The sequence below is a fragment of the Silene latifolia genome, chromosome 2 (assembly GCF_048544455.1).
Source record: "Silene latifolia isolate original U9 population chromosome 2, ASM4854445v1, whole genome shotgun sequence".
Classification (NCBI taxonomy): Eukaryota; Viridiplantae; Streptophyta; class Magnoliopsida; order Caryophyllales; family Caryophyllaceae; genus Silene; species Silene latifolia.
Window position 1 is genome coordinate 145,160,133 of NC_133527.1, and position 13,177 is coordinate 145,173,309.

At 37.4% G+C, this 13,177-nt stretch overlaps 1 non-coding gene across 1 annotated transcript; it reads right to left on the reverse strand.

The window, feature by feature from the left end:
- Positions 1-9,299: 9,299 nt before the first annotated feature.
- Positions 9,300-9,406, reverse strand: LOC141645024 (small nucleolar RNA R71). Its single transcript, XR_012544620.1, has one exon. It is a non-coding gene; the product is annotated as a small nucleolar RNA R71 (small nucleolar RNA).
- Between the last annotated feature and the right edge of the window lie 3,771 nt (positions 9,407-13,177).

The following is a 13,177-nucleotide window of genomic DNA, read 5'->3' on the forward strand; positions in this document are numbered from 1 at the left end:
ATTATATTAAATTATGTAATTGTATTAATAATTAGATTAGTTAGTAATTATGCGTATTTATTATATTTATTTAGGTGACGGAGTTGTGAAGAAATATTTTTAATTGGATTGCTTATGGACTATGCTAAAAGGTAGGTTAATCCTACTCAGTATCAATATGTTTGAATGGTCATGTGAGTCGTCATTGAGTGTCACTGCATTATAATATGTTGTCGTGAATATATAGAATTGATAGTCTTATCGTATTTGGGAATGTGTATCATGATGAGTCGGTAATTGACATGTTATGTGGTATCTTGCATTATTGTGTTTGTCTTGTACATTAGAGGACATGGTGGATTATGATTGGTTATTTGTTGTTGTGGAGAGGTAAGACTGTAATACTACGGTTTTCTGTGTCTATGGCTACTCTATCGAGTGGGACTTACTCTGTCGTGTAAGTAGCTTTTTACGCAAAATAGTAGCTGACCTGATGGGTACTCGATCGAGTAAGTGTGACACTCGATCGAGTAAAGGGCACTTGATCGAGTAAGTGTGTTTTACGGGATTGTTTAGCCGGGTTTTGTTAATAACGCGAGATTAATATAAAAGCTTCCGTCATTATTTCCTAAACACTTTTATCATTCTAAAAACCTTTCAAGAGGAGATTAAAAGTTACTTTGTTCGCATCTCTCGCATTATTAGCAAATCCCAAGGCTAGGATCCTCGGATTGTCTCGTTCGTTATACCGTTGTGATCGTTGTGTCAAGGGTAAGCTTCTTGTATAATTTTTATAGTATTTCGTTGAGTTTGGTTAAACCCTAATTGGGTAGATTTGGGGGATTTGGGGGTGTTATGATGCGTTGGTAGTAATTGTATGATTATATGTTATAGGAGGAGGATTCGTAGAGAAGAAGTTCTGATTAGCTGCTAGACGGTCTTGTGTGATTGCTATTCCAAGTAGGGTTTCCCTACTCAGTATTGATTACATGGTGTTGTTGGTAGTTGATTGATTGATTGTTGTTGTTGTAGATCATATTGGTTTTGGAATTGGTGATTGTTGGTAGTGTAATATGGTTGTTGTATAACTGTCTGTGGTTTGCGATGTGCGTCCTCGGCTGGGTGGAGTCACTTGCAGGAGTGGCTTCACGCCCTTGATTGGAGTTTGGTGGATCATGGGAGGAGAGGTTAGATTTGATACAATATTCCTATAATAATAGTTATCATGCTAGCATTGGCATGACACTATTTGAAGCTTTATATGGGAGGAGTGCAGAAGTCCAATTTGTTGGGATGATAAGGCTGATGCAGTGGTGTTGAGACCTGAAAAGATTCGGGAGATGGTGGAGCAAGTGCAAATAATTTGGCAGAAGATGAGGGTTGCGCAGGATAGGCAGAAGAGTTATGCAAATTTGAAGAAAAGTGAGATGGAATTTGCGATAGGAGATAAGGTATTGCTAAAAGTGTGTCCTATGAAAGGTGTGATGAGATTTGGGAATATAGGAAAGCTAAGTCAGAAATTAATGGACCATATGATATCTTAGACAGAGTTGGAGAGGTAGCATATCGATTAGCACTACCTCCAGCTTTGTAAAGGGTTCAAAATGTTAGTGACCCTACTCATGTGTTAGAGCCTAAGCATGCGGAGATAGATGAGCAAATGTCCTATGTTAAAGTGCCTAAAGAAATTTTGGACAAGAAGGTGAGAAAGTTTCGGAAATGAGAGACAACTTTAGTGAAGGTTTAGTGGACTATTAATAACGTGGATGAAGCTACGTGGGAAGCTGAAGTTGTTATGAGGGACAAGTACCCTAATCTTTTTGTTTAAGTTAGTTGGTTATGGGGACATAGCCTTTTTTTAGGGGGATATGATGTAACACCTCGCATTTTAGTGCATTTCTATGTCAAGTTTAATAATTAAAGTGTGTTTTAACAATTTGATGTTGAGTCATGGTTCGAATTTTGTTCGGCCATTAGGAATATTAGTCGGCTTGTCCGTTGTTTTGAGTGAATTTCGAGACAAAGTTCTTTTTATGGGGGAAGACTGTAATACCCCGTAATTTGATGACATTTACAGTTACGATTTGGGCATTTATTAATAATTAATAACATTAATTTTAGTGAATCTTGTTGGGAGTTGAGCTGGCAAAAGCTCACCCGACCCGAGGAACCCTACCCGACCCGCCCGAAACCCGACCCAACACAACCCGAAAATTGGATGAACCGAAACCGAACGGACCCAATAACCGACAGCAACCTTATTTTTTGCAACCCGACCCGACCCGATCCGTGACCCGATATTTTCTCAACCGGATAGATGACCCGCTAATGAACTAGCTTAATAATGGTTTAAATAACAACAAATTAATATTCATCTTAATTATTTTCACTTAAAACTACAATTAATACACCTACCCACTATTTAAACATAAAATTACAATCTAAAACTAAATATATAAGATAAAATATATGCTGATAACCTGACCCGACACTGACCCGCTAATGACCCGACCCGGCTTACCATCCGTTGATGACCCGACCCAAAGATGACCCGGCATGAACCGAACCGACCCGAACCCGTCACTGAGCCGACATAACCCGAACCCGATATGACCCGACCCATAACCGACCCGAGTGACCCGATCGCCACCTCTAGTTGGGAGCTGAAGTAATATAATTAAATAAGGAATGAGTCGGAAAAGAAAAGTTGGGCCGTGTAGTACCTGCGTAATAATAATAATAATAATAATAATAATAATAATAATAATAATAATAATAATAATAATAATAATAATAATAATAATAATAATAATAATAATAATAATAATAATAATAATAATAATAATAATAATAATAATAACAATAATAATAACAATAACAATAACAATAACAATAACAATAACAATAACAATAACAATAACAATAACAATAACAATAACAATAACAATAACAACAACAATAACAACAATAACAATAATAATAATAATAATAATAATAATAATAATAATAATAATAATAATAATAATAATAATAATAATAATAATAATAATAACAACATATGGACATGGCCCACCTGCAGGTCCGGTTCGATCTGCGGAAGCGCAACGGTCTTTTGAAAGCCACGCTCGGCGGCGTAAAAAGGCTTTCGACCAGATCGTTTTAGATCGGTCGGTTTCGTCTCGGTAAGGGTCTCGAAACGATTAGAGATGTTCGGAGTCGCCACCAAGCATTTGTGGGATGCTTGGAACCCGTTCGAAATCCACTTTATACCTCGGTCAAATCGAAGCACAAAGCAGCGTTTGACATAGGTACTAAAGATAAGGAAATCGTCCCTCTTTAGCATCTTATCTCTAGAATGACTCTCGTACGCCCTGGATAAGGTCGCCCACTATCCAAAGTTTCTGAGTAAGAGGTGAAGGTACGTATTGGGAAGCCCTTTAATCAGACACCCAATCCCACCCGCGGTAGCGGCTTCTACTGATCGATCTTGATTGGTTGAATGCAAAAGTTGATAAAACGGTTTAAATGCATGAATGCGCATCCAATAATTTAAACCTAATATGTGAGAGCTTTCTAAGTCGGTTGATTTAATCCAAGTATCAAGTATAAGATGTCGAGTTGGATTAATGGTTGATTTGCATGCAAGACGGAAATTAAACATCCATTTACCGTATTAGGTTTATGGTGCATAATGTGGTCCATTTATCTTAGTGAAGCATTTTGCAAATATGATTTTGAATGAGCAAATAGTCATCTGATCCGTCCTATATCCGGGCTAACCGGAGTCGGGATCGTTCTAGACTAATGCTGGAAAGGGAACAGACCCTGCACCAGGCGGCCACATGAGGCGCGAGCCTGTTGGCAGTGCAAGGGGGTCTCCCCTGGTTTTGGAAATAAGAAAGAAGAAGCCTGTTTAGGCGCGGGTCAACCAACGATTGTATACCGGTCCTGACCTTTTGAAAAACGTTTATAAAACGTATTGAAAATTGGGTATTTGACGCGATTTGGTTTGAAAGAGTCGTTTAGACCGCATTTTTTGATTTGAGGAACGAGACTCGAATAATCATCATTATTTTGATGATATTCGGTGTCGGGTTCGACTTGGCAAGCTTGCCATGAATAGTTTTGAAAATAATTATGAAATAATTGTTTTAAGTTCATTCGAATGTAATTAGTCGATACTCATCATCGTACCCGGGTTAAAATCCGGCATGGTATGTAGAACCAAGGATGACTTTGTGTTGGTGACTAATATGCTTGTTTTGAAAATGTAAAGAAATGATGAAAGGCTTTAAAATACCTCCCAAAAATGAAATAAAAGGCTTTAAAATACCTTTTAAATGTTATTAACCAAATATTATCACCGAAACACGGATTTAACCGTCATGGTATGAGGAACCAAGGGTGAAAAATGTTTTATGGTTAAAACAAATGAAATAAAATGAAAAAGGTTTGAAAATATTTGAAATGGTAAAAACCGATTACAAATATGAAAATGGATTAAAGAGGAAAGACGAGAACAAACACGGTTGAGTTCTGACCTGGCCACCCCATTGAGGCGCGAGCCTAATTGCACAATAAGGGGCTTCTGCCTCAGGCCAAAACTCAGTTTTGGCTCGTTTATCCCATGTTTTGGACCATCTTATGCATGTTTTAGCATATTATAGTCATAAAACAAATGAAGACACGATAAAAGAAGGATTTTTACACCCTCATACTTACATGTTTGGTTATGGCGAGAAACCGACGTAAGTTTAACAACTCGTTTGGTCGGAAAAGACTCGGTTTAAAACCGTTTTGGTAAGTAAAAAGAGTGTTTTATTAAGATTAGTGATGGTGTAGTGGTCGAAGTGGTCGGTCAAGTGATTTAATGCACGATGACGGTACCAAACAATGTGTAAGGCTTGTATTTACGATCGGTAGGTCGTAAATACGCGTCGGATTGTGACTTAAGAAGTCAAGTCGAGAATTTTAAGGGAGAAAAGAGGGAGCGGACACTCGCGTAAGTTCTCAAATGGGGGCATTTGAGGGGTATTTATAGAAAAATGAGTGGTTGTGTGAGTTTTGAGCGACGTGGCCACCTGGGCTGCTCAAAGAGGCGCGAGCCACGTCGCGGGTCTTCGAGTTGTCCTTTCACTTTCACACAAGTGCAATCACGATTTGTTCTATCCTAAGATTTGTAGTCACATGTTTGGTACTTGACCATTCATGAATCCGGGAAATCTTAGCATATAAGGCTTTGAATGTTTTGTTTTTGGTGGTTGACTCGGTTTGACTCGTTGTTGGAGTCGGGATTTGAATTTTTGAGTCGGTTTTTGGTCCGGTGTCGGTTTTGACTCTAGTTAGTGTCATTGTGACCCCGTCGTCGTGCTTTAAACACTCCAGGTACTTTTGAAAAGTTTTGAAATGTTTTATTTTCGAAATCGTTTTAAGTTTTCCGACGCAAAGTTGTACACGAACTGTCGATCAAACTCCGCGATTCCAAAACATGTTGTAGTCCGATAATCATCGGGTGTTTGTTGGAGTCTCAACAGATACTGGGTATCTACACAACAATAACAACAACAATAACAACAACAATAACAACAATAATAATAACAATAATAATAATAATAATAATAATAATAATAATAATAATAATAATAATAATAATAATAATAATAATAATAATAATAATAATAATAATAATGATAATGATAGTATTTACAATAAAAATAATAAATACAATAACAGGAAGTTTCCTAATTGTTTCCCTATAAATCAACCTACCACTATAAATAGATGAAGAAAAGAAAAGGAGATCTAGAAGAAAGAAGAAGGAGAACTAAATTAATTATCGTCTCAAAGGTAAGACCGTCTAAAAAATAATTAAACTCGTGTTTTTTATTCGTATAAACCATGCCATAGAACCACAGTGTGACCACCATTAACCGTGACTTTGACCATAGTACTGTCGTGGACCATTGAGACTTCACCAGACCTACCTTTGACCGACCTACGACTGTATTTATAGGGTGGTTGTTGTGGTGTTGTTGGGTTGTGCCGTGAAGGAGTAACACGGGTTTTGAACCCTTATTTGGACTCGTCTTGACCTGGGTTGGGTAGGGCTGGTTACTGGTGCTGGTTCGGCCTTCATGATGGTGTTAGGGTGGTTAAATGTGGTAACTTGGGTAGTGGTTGCCGGAAATTCGGGAGGGGGGGGGGAGGGTATCTGTTGGAGTTTGTTCTCAAACAATGGGTGTTGAAACCATTGTCGTGGCTGTCATGGTCACCTCGACAGGAAAGGGGCACTATTACTAGAACCACCATGAGTCAGAGGTGACGATGGTGGTGGTCAGTACTGGTGTGGGGAATTGTGGTGCTTCTGGTGTGCTGTTGAACCCGTGAGTTGTGGGTGTTGTTGCGGTTGAGTCCTTTCAAGTGGGTACTAGGGCGTGGTGGCTGGTGGCATTTGTGGGACTCAGCGAAGGGGAATATGGCAGGTAGGGCTCACCGTGGTGGTGGGTAATGACCACGGTAAGGCAAGGGTATTTAGCCGTGGGTTGTGGCGTCTTAAGGGTAGTTTTAGATGCGTGGTTGTGGGGGGTTTTGCTCGTGGGTTAGTTGTGATTGTTGGGAGTTGTTTATATCTTGAGACGGGTTTTAATTTAGTAATTTACGTATGTGAATAATAATAAATCATAATTAATTAATAATTAAGTATATGACGTAGTTAGTAATTATATTATTACTTGTCATAGGTGACGGGTTTGTTGAGGAGTACTTTTAATTGCTTTGCTTTGCTTGGATTGCTAATTGGGACTATTTGCTGAAAAGGATATCTACTCAGCTAGACCACCTTAATGTGTTGTATTTATTTTGTGAGTATTGTGTGGTGATTGGGAAATAGCTTATGACTGAATTGCGGTGTGAATTATATATTTATATTCTATGATCAGGCAGATCAGTTATAGTGAATTGTGAGCATTTAACAGTTTTTATTATTATGTATGGATAAGTATAATTGGAAGGCCCCATGCTTTGTCTCTGGTGGACTGTGTGAGAATTCGGAAGGCCCTAGGCTTTAGTCTCTGGTAGATAGTGTGAGTACTGGAAAGCCCCAGGCTGTGAGTCTCTGGTGGATAGTGTGATTGATCTTAGTGGTTGAGGCATTTGCATTTTTAATTATATGCACATTGTGCTTGTTTACTTCTACTGTGTATTTATCCTACTTGACATTTTGGTTGACGCGTGTTTGTTGTTGTGTCAAATAAAATGATGTTTGCTTTAATTGATGACGTCCTGTTATGAACCAACTAATATTTCCGATTAATTGAGGAGAAGATTAATAGAACAGGTACTTGAGACTAAGCTAGCTGACCTGGGAGCATGGGATGCGTGAGGACGGATGGCCGAGTCTAACTAGTTATCTAGCTTATTTAGTTCAGACGGTTGTTATTTATATTATGCACTTATTTAATTTCGGATGCGAGTTGGTAACTTAATATTCTTATTCGGTTATTTGGATTGATAAATTGTTATAAGACCATTAAACATTTATTTTATCTAAATTACTGTGGTTGTTTTACTTTGTTATTCACTACCTTGGGCAATCTGAGATGGTAACAACTCCTTTTATCTAGAAAAGCCTAGTTAAGGCTCTTGGATAAATGGGGTGTTATATTAAATACCTACCGAATACACCTTACCAAATGGGAGTCCTACACCCGCACATTTAACCGGAAACTTCATAGTCAAATCGGCTTTTATAGAATTAGTGGAGATGAGTCCTTTGGAGAAATGCCTATATTAGATTCGCATCTTCACATGGAAACTTTCTGCAACTATTACGATGCAATTTTTCAAAATGGGGGTGTTCCTATTCTCTTTGATAGATAGCACCAAACAATGGTTCAAGAGTTTGAATATAGCAACTGTAACACCCCAACTTACCAAGGAGCCATAACAAGACCTTCCCCAATAAGTAAGGGCGTTACCATCTCGTTTACCCGAGGTAAGTATATAAAATAGACCATAAAAGAACAACTAATTATCTCTTTATAATTTACAATGGAACAAAAGAAAAGAACGAACTATGACACTATAAGAAAGTACAACTGGTGAACTACTATCGACTCAAGCCAACTTTATGTCATGCGATCATTCCAACCCCGCAGCTACAACAAGACAACAGCCATAACAACCTGGAAAGTCTCACTGCTCGCCATTTTCCGGCAATATCAAATGGATCACTGCAGACACAGACAAAAAGAAGAAACACACAAACACACCACACAAGTCAGTAACAAAATATAAAGCTATTAGAATAAAGTAACGCAGATAAACAATACAACTGAATCCAACGATTGCCAAACTCCACCACTCCAACCACATAGTATCCAATGGTCCCATCGCAACAGGTAACTAACACCACCAGTGGGAGACCGCAACCTTTCCACCTAACCCCCGCTCATCACAACGAGCGAACCCAGATCATTAATGTGCACATCCTCTTGTGAAGGGAGACACAAGGGGGTAACTTGGGGTGAAGACCATCCCCCGGCAATGGCTTCATAATACCAATAACAACCAACCATACCATCACCACCATTTCAATACTGTAACTGAATTAACACAACCCGACAACCACAATAAGGATAACCACATAATACAATTAGATAGACAACCATGAATTGAAACTGAGTAGGGAAACCCTACCTTTTTGCTATTCCATAGAAACGCATCAATAAATTACCACGCCAAGCATGAATCCGCATCCTACCCTACAACCATGATAATGTCCTATTACTAAACTATCAATATAGACAAAACGATAAATCAATATACACAAACTCACGTCGAAGAACAAACAGATGCCGACGGCGGCGATGACCTAACTCGATAACTCCACCAGGTAAGCTATCCCCCTTTCCGGATTAGTGTTAGAGGTTAACTCATGATTGGGTGGTGAGAGATGAGAGAATTGGGAGAGAGAGCGAGGAAATTAGGTTTAGGAAATGATTAAAATGTATAGTGGAAAAGGATTACGTTGCAACCTCTATGTTTTATATTAACACGTTGTCAGAACGCGTACTCATTCGAGTATAGTACATACTCGGTCGAGTATCATGCACTCGGCCGAGTGATCATTACTTGGTCGAGTAACCAAAAAGAATGTGATATAACTCTCTCTTCCATCTTTTCTAAGGGTCTCTCATGGTCAATGGGTCAGTCAACGGGTCCATAACAGGGCGGGTATTACAGCAACACTAGGCATCGATTCATGGAGAAATCTATCTTTGGCATTTTATCAAAAAATTTACTCAACGGAGAAGATCAACATTCTCAAAGCCCAAATTACCGATTTCAAACAAATAGATTAGGAATCATTGTATGATGCATGGGAGAGATTCAAGTCCATATGCCGATCTTGTCCCCACCATAGCCTTAGTCAATGGTTCTTAGTTCAACAATTTTGGAATGGTTTCTATGAGGACTCTAGAATCATCTTGAACATGGGATCCAATTAGACCTGTCAAATAGGCCGGGCGGGTCGGGTCAGAATACGAGTTAGGCCAAATACAGGTTGGGTCAAATACAGGTCGGGTCATACGGATCACGGGTCGGGTTAGGGTCAGAATACGGGTCAAGAAATAATTTCTAACGCCTTTTTTATTGATTTTTTTGATCGAAAAAAATATTTTTTAAAAATGTAAAACATATTTAAAATCAATATTTAATCATATTCAATGTTTATATTAATTATATTGACTCATTGACATAATTATTAAATTAAATTTTTTTAATAATTATTTTAGTATTAAATATTATAAAAGTTTTATAAATTGACTTTTTAATTGTGTTTGTATTTTTAAGTAATAAAATAAATAATTTTTCTAACTATTTTTTAAAATATAATATATAAATATTAATATTTTAATAAAATTCTTGATTTACATTTGACACAACGGGTCAACCCGTTTGGCTCTGGTCTTGACCCTAAAATAATGGGTCATTTCGAGGTCAAGTCAAACGGGACGCCGAGTCGAAATTTTCGGGTCCTGACCTTGAAAAAACAGGTCGGTTTTTCGGGTTGATTCAGAATTTGATTGGTCTAGATCCAATGAGATATTCACGAAGGTCGATGACAACCAAACTTGGGGCATAATTGTGGAAATGACGATCCATAACGCTCAATTTAGTAGGCCTTTCTATGAGCTAACTTAGCGTCGACTTTATGAAGTTCTCCTATGGACACCATGAACATAAAGTTCCAAGAGGTTATTACTCAAGTGAATCGAGTGGCAAACTCATCCAATCAAGAACTTATGCACCAAGATAATGTCATGATGATGACACTATCAATTCCAAGTGGGATATATTACAGTTGCGGAACTTTTGGACACGATCAACAAGAGTGTAAGGGAACAAGTGAACAAGTAAATGTTTTCCAAGCATATAGAAGTGGTACCCCATACTTCTATACAAGAGCCAAAATGTCCAAATTCCTTAACCACAACAAACCTATGTACCACCTCTATGAACCCCCGCGGTTGTACAACAAAATAAACATAAACAAAATAGGAAATATTAACAACTTTTATAATAAGAACCGCGAAGTCACTAATCATAAAACCAAACTCAAGTTGTCATTTCATTTGAAAGCATTTTATAACTTAACATGCAATGAACGGGATGTGACTACCAAGTAAAAATTATAATATACTAAGTAAAAATCGAGACTACAACGAGAAAGGTCATTAGTTGTACGTGCAACGCTCGTTATCTCGCTCCTCGAAACTCCCCAATTAAGCACCAACCTGGAACCTATTTATTCAATATAAAATGAATGTCACAGTCACTAGTGAGTAGCTTAGGGTTCTCCAAGACATATTACATTAAAATACACATAAACAAAAGCATTTCAAGTATGATACAACATAATAAAACAACATAAGTACCATGACAGAAGAATAACATACAATACATGTGAATTTAACAATAAACAATGACATACGAGATATTTACTGAGATAATTCAACCAAACAATGCATCATAAGATCAAAATTGATAGCTTAAGCCAATAACAACATCATATGACATGGATATCAATAGGATAGCAAAATATTACATGTGAGTGAAAACCGTAGTCATATCATTTGAAAGCATTTTATAAGTTAACATGCAATGAACGGGATGTGACTACCAATGTCACACGCATACCTATGGCTTACATCTTCCCCACAAGTATGAATTGGAACACCAATCCCGCTGATCATATCGATACTAAGTGGCTTGCATTTCACCCCTAGTGCTCAATAGGAACAAAGAATCACAAAGGGGAAACACACCCCCAAAGGCACGACCAAATCCATGTGACACACAATACTTAGCCAAAAACAACACTAAGCAAGGGGGCACAAAATATATCATTCAAACACTCCAAGACATTATTCTCACGGTAAATGACACGTTCAAATTAAAGCGAACATGACTAGACAAGACAAGACTCAATCCTTCCGGTAAGCAAAATATCATATTCTGCGATCCTAGTATAAACCTGGATCCAGACACTCGGGATGAATATTTCCTGATTCGATATGCGATAAAAATTTCGCATATGGGACTATACATGACATATGAAACCGTACCAAAGCCCGAGTAACCTTAATTCATCAACATGGCACATACAACCATACCAAAGGTCCGAAAGAAGGCGGAAGAGTAACCTCAATCCGGCAACATGGACTCTCCCGAACAAACATGATTTCAATGACCATTCAAGGTAAACATGCCACACTTGAGTAAAACATCTGAAAACCGTCAGTTAACATGTGAATAAGGCATAGGCAAGGTGTTCCAATGATAAAAATAAAGAGTCAACATAACATACATAAGCATTAGAACCAAGGTTAAGACGCATAGTTAATAATAAATATAAATCCAAATCCAAAACAACAAGTTTAGAACCCGTTTACAACAAGGGTCAGCTTTAAATGGTCATTACTTGAGTTTTAGACATGATAGTGAGGTGATTCCAATTGGAGGTGAGATATTATCCTCTTACGGCTCTAAAAATAGGTCACAAGCATAAAACAAGCAAGAACCAAGGGAGATATGTCTTTTATGAAAGTGCGACGACGCAAGAAAACTTTTGTGAAGGACCCAGATAGGTCAAACATCTCTTGGTCGGGTTCTGGGCCTGGACCCGCCCGGGTTAGAGTCAAATACGCCCCAAGTTCAGGCCAATTTCTATTTAATTTCATTGTAACTCTCATGCAACTTGTTTACTCATGCTAATATACATTCAAACTCATCAAAAATAATATATTCTTATCCAAGAATGATTCACAAGCCTCATAATGCATTACACATGATCAAATATGGATCTATTACTAGGATTATCAACAACACAACCACAACACAACCACAACTTTACCCAATTTCTTCCAACTTCAAAGTTCAGCACAATATCATCAATAATACAATAACAACAACAACAACAACAACAACAACAACAACAACAACAACAATACAAAAGATTTTAACATACAAGTCTTGTAAATTATCCTCCTTTCATAAACAGTGATTTTAAGGGAACACAACATAGAATTTTCATCTTTTTCTTATGAAACACTAATCAAAACACGTAAATCACACAAACATATGTAATACCGAGTTACCCATCACCGTTACCTTTTCGCATTTCAATAAAGATGATTTTGACAAGTCCACCCCAGAACACTAGTGTTTCCACCTAAAAACAAGTTAAGTGAAAAATCATTGGTTTTTAATGAGAAACGAAAAAGTTATGGTACTTTTAAGATTAGATCTAAAATATGGGTTAAAGGATGAGTTTTATAAAAGTTGAATAAAGGTAGGATTTTATTACATGAAAAGAAGAAGGATGAAGAGAGAAGAGAAGAAGAGAGAAGAGAAGAAGAATGGTGGTTGTAATGATTTGGTTGAGAAATGATGGAGTTATGGGGGTTTTAAGATTGTGAATTTCAGGGTTTTAATGGAGTTTTGGTGAGAGAAATCGTGCTGAGATATTGTGAAGAAGATGATGAATGAAGTGTTTTTCTCACAAAATGAGACTTAAAATTTGACCAAAGTGTGACTATACTTGACCCATTACTAATGGAGTCGGATCTTATTTCCAAATTTTGTAAAGACATAAAATATCTAAAAAGATAAATAAATTAATTGAATAAGAAAA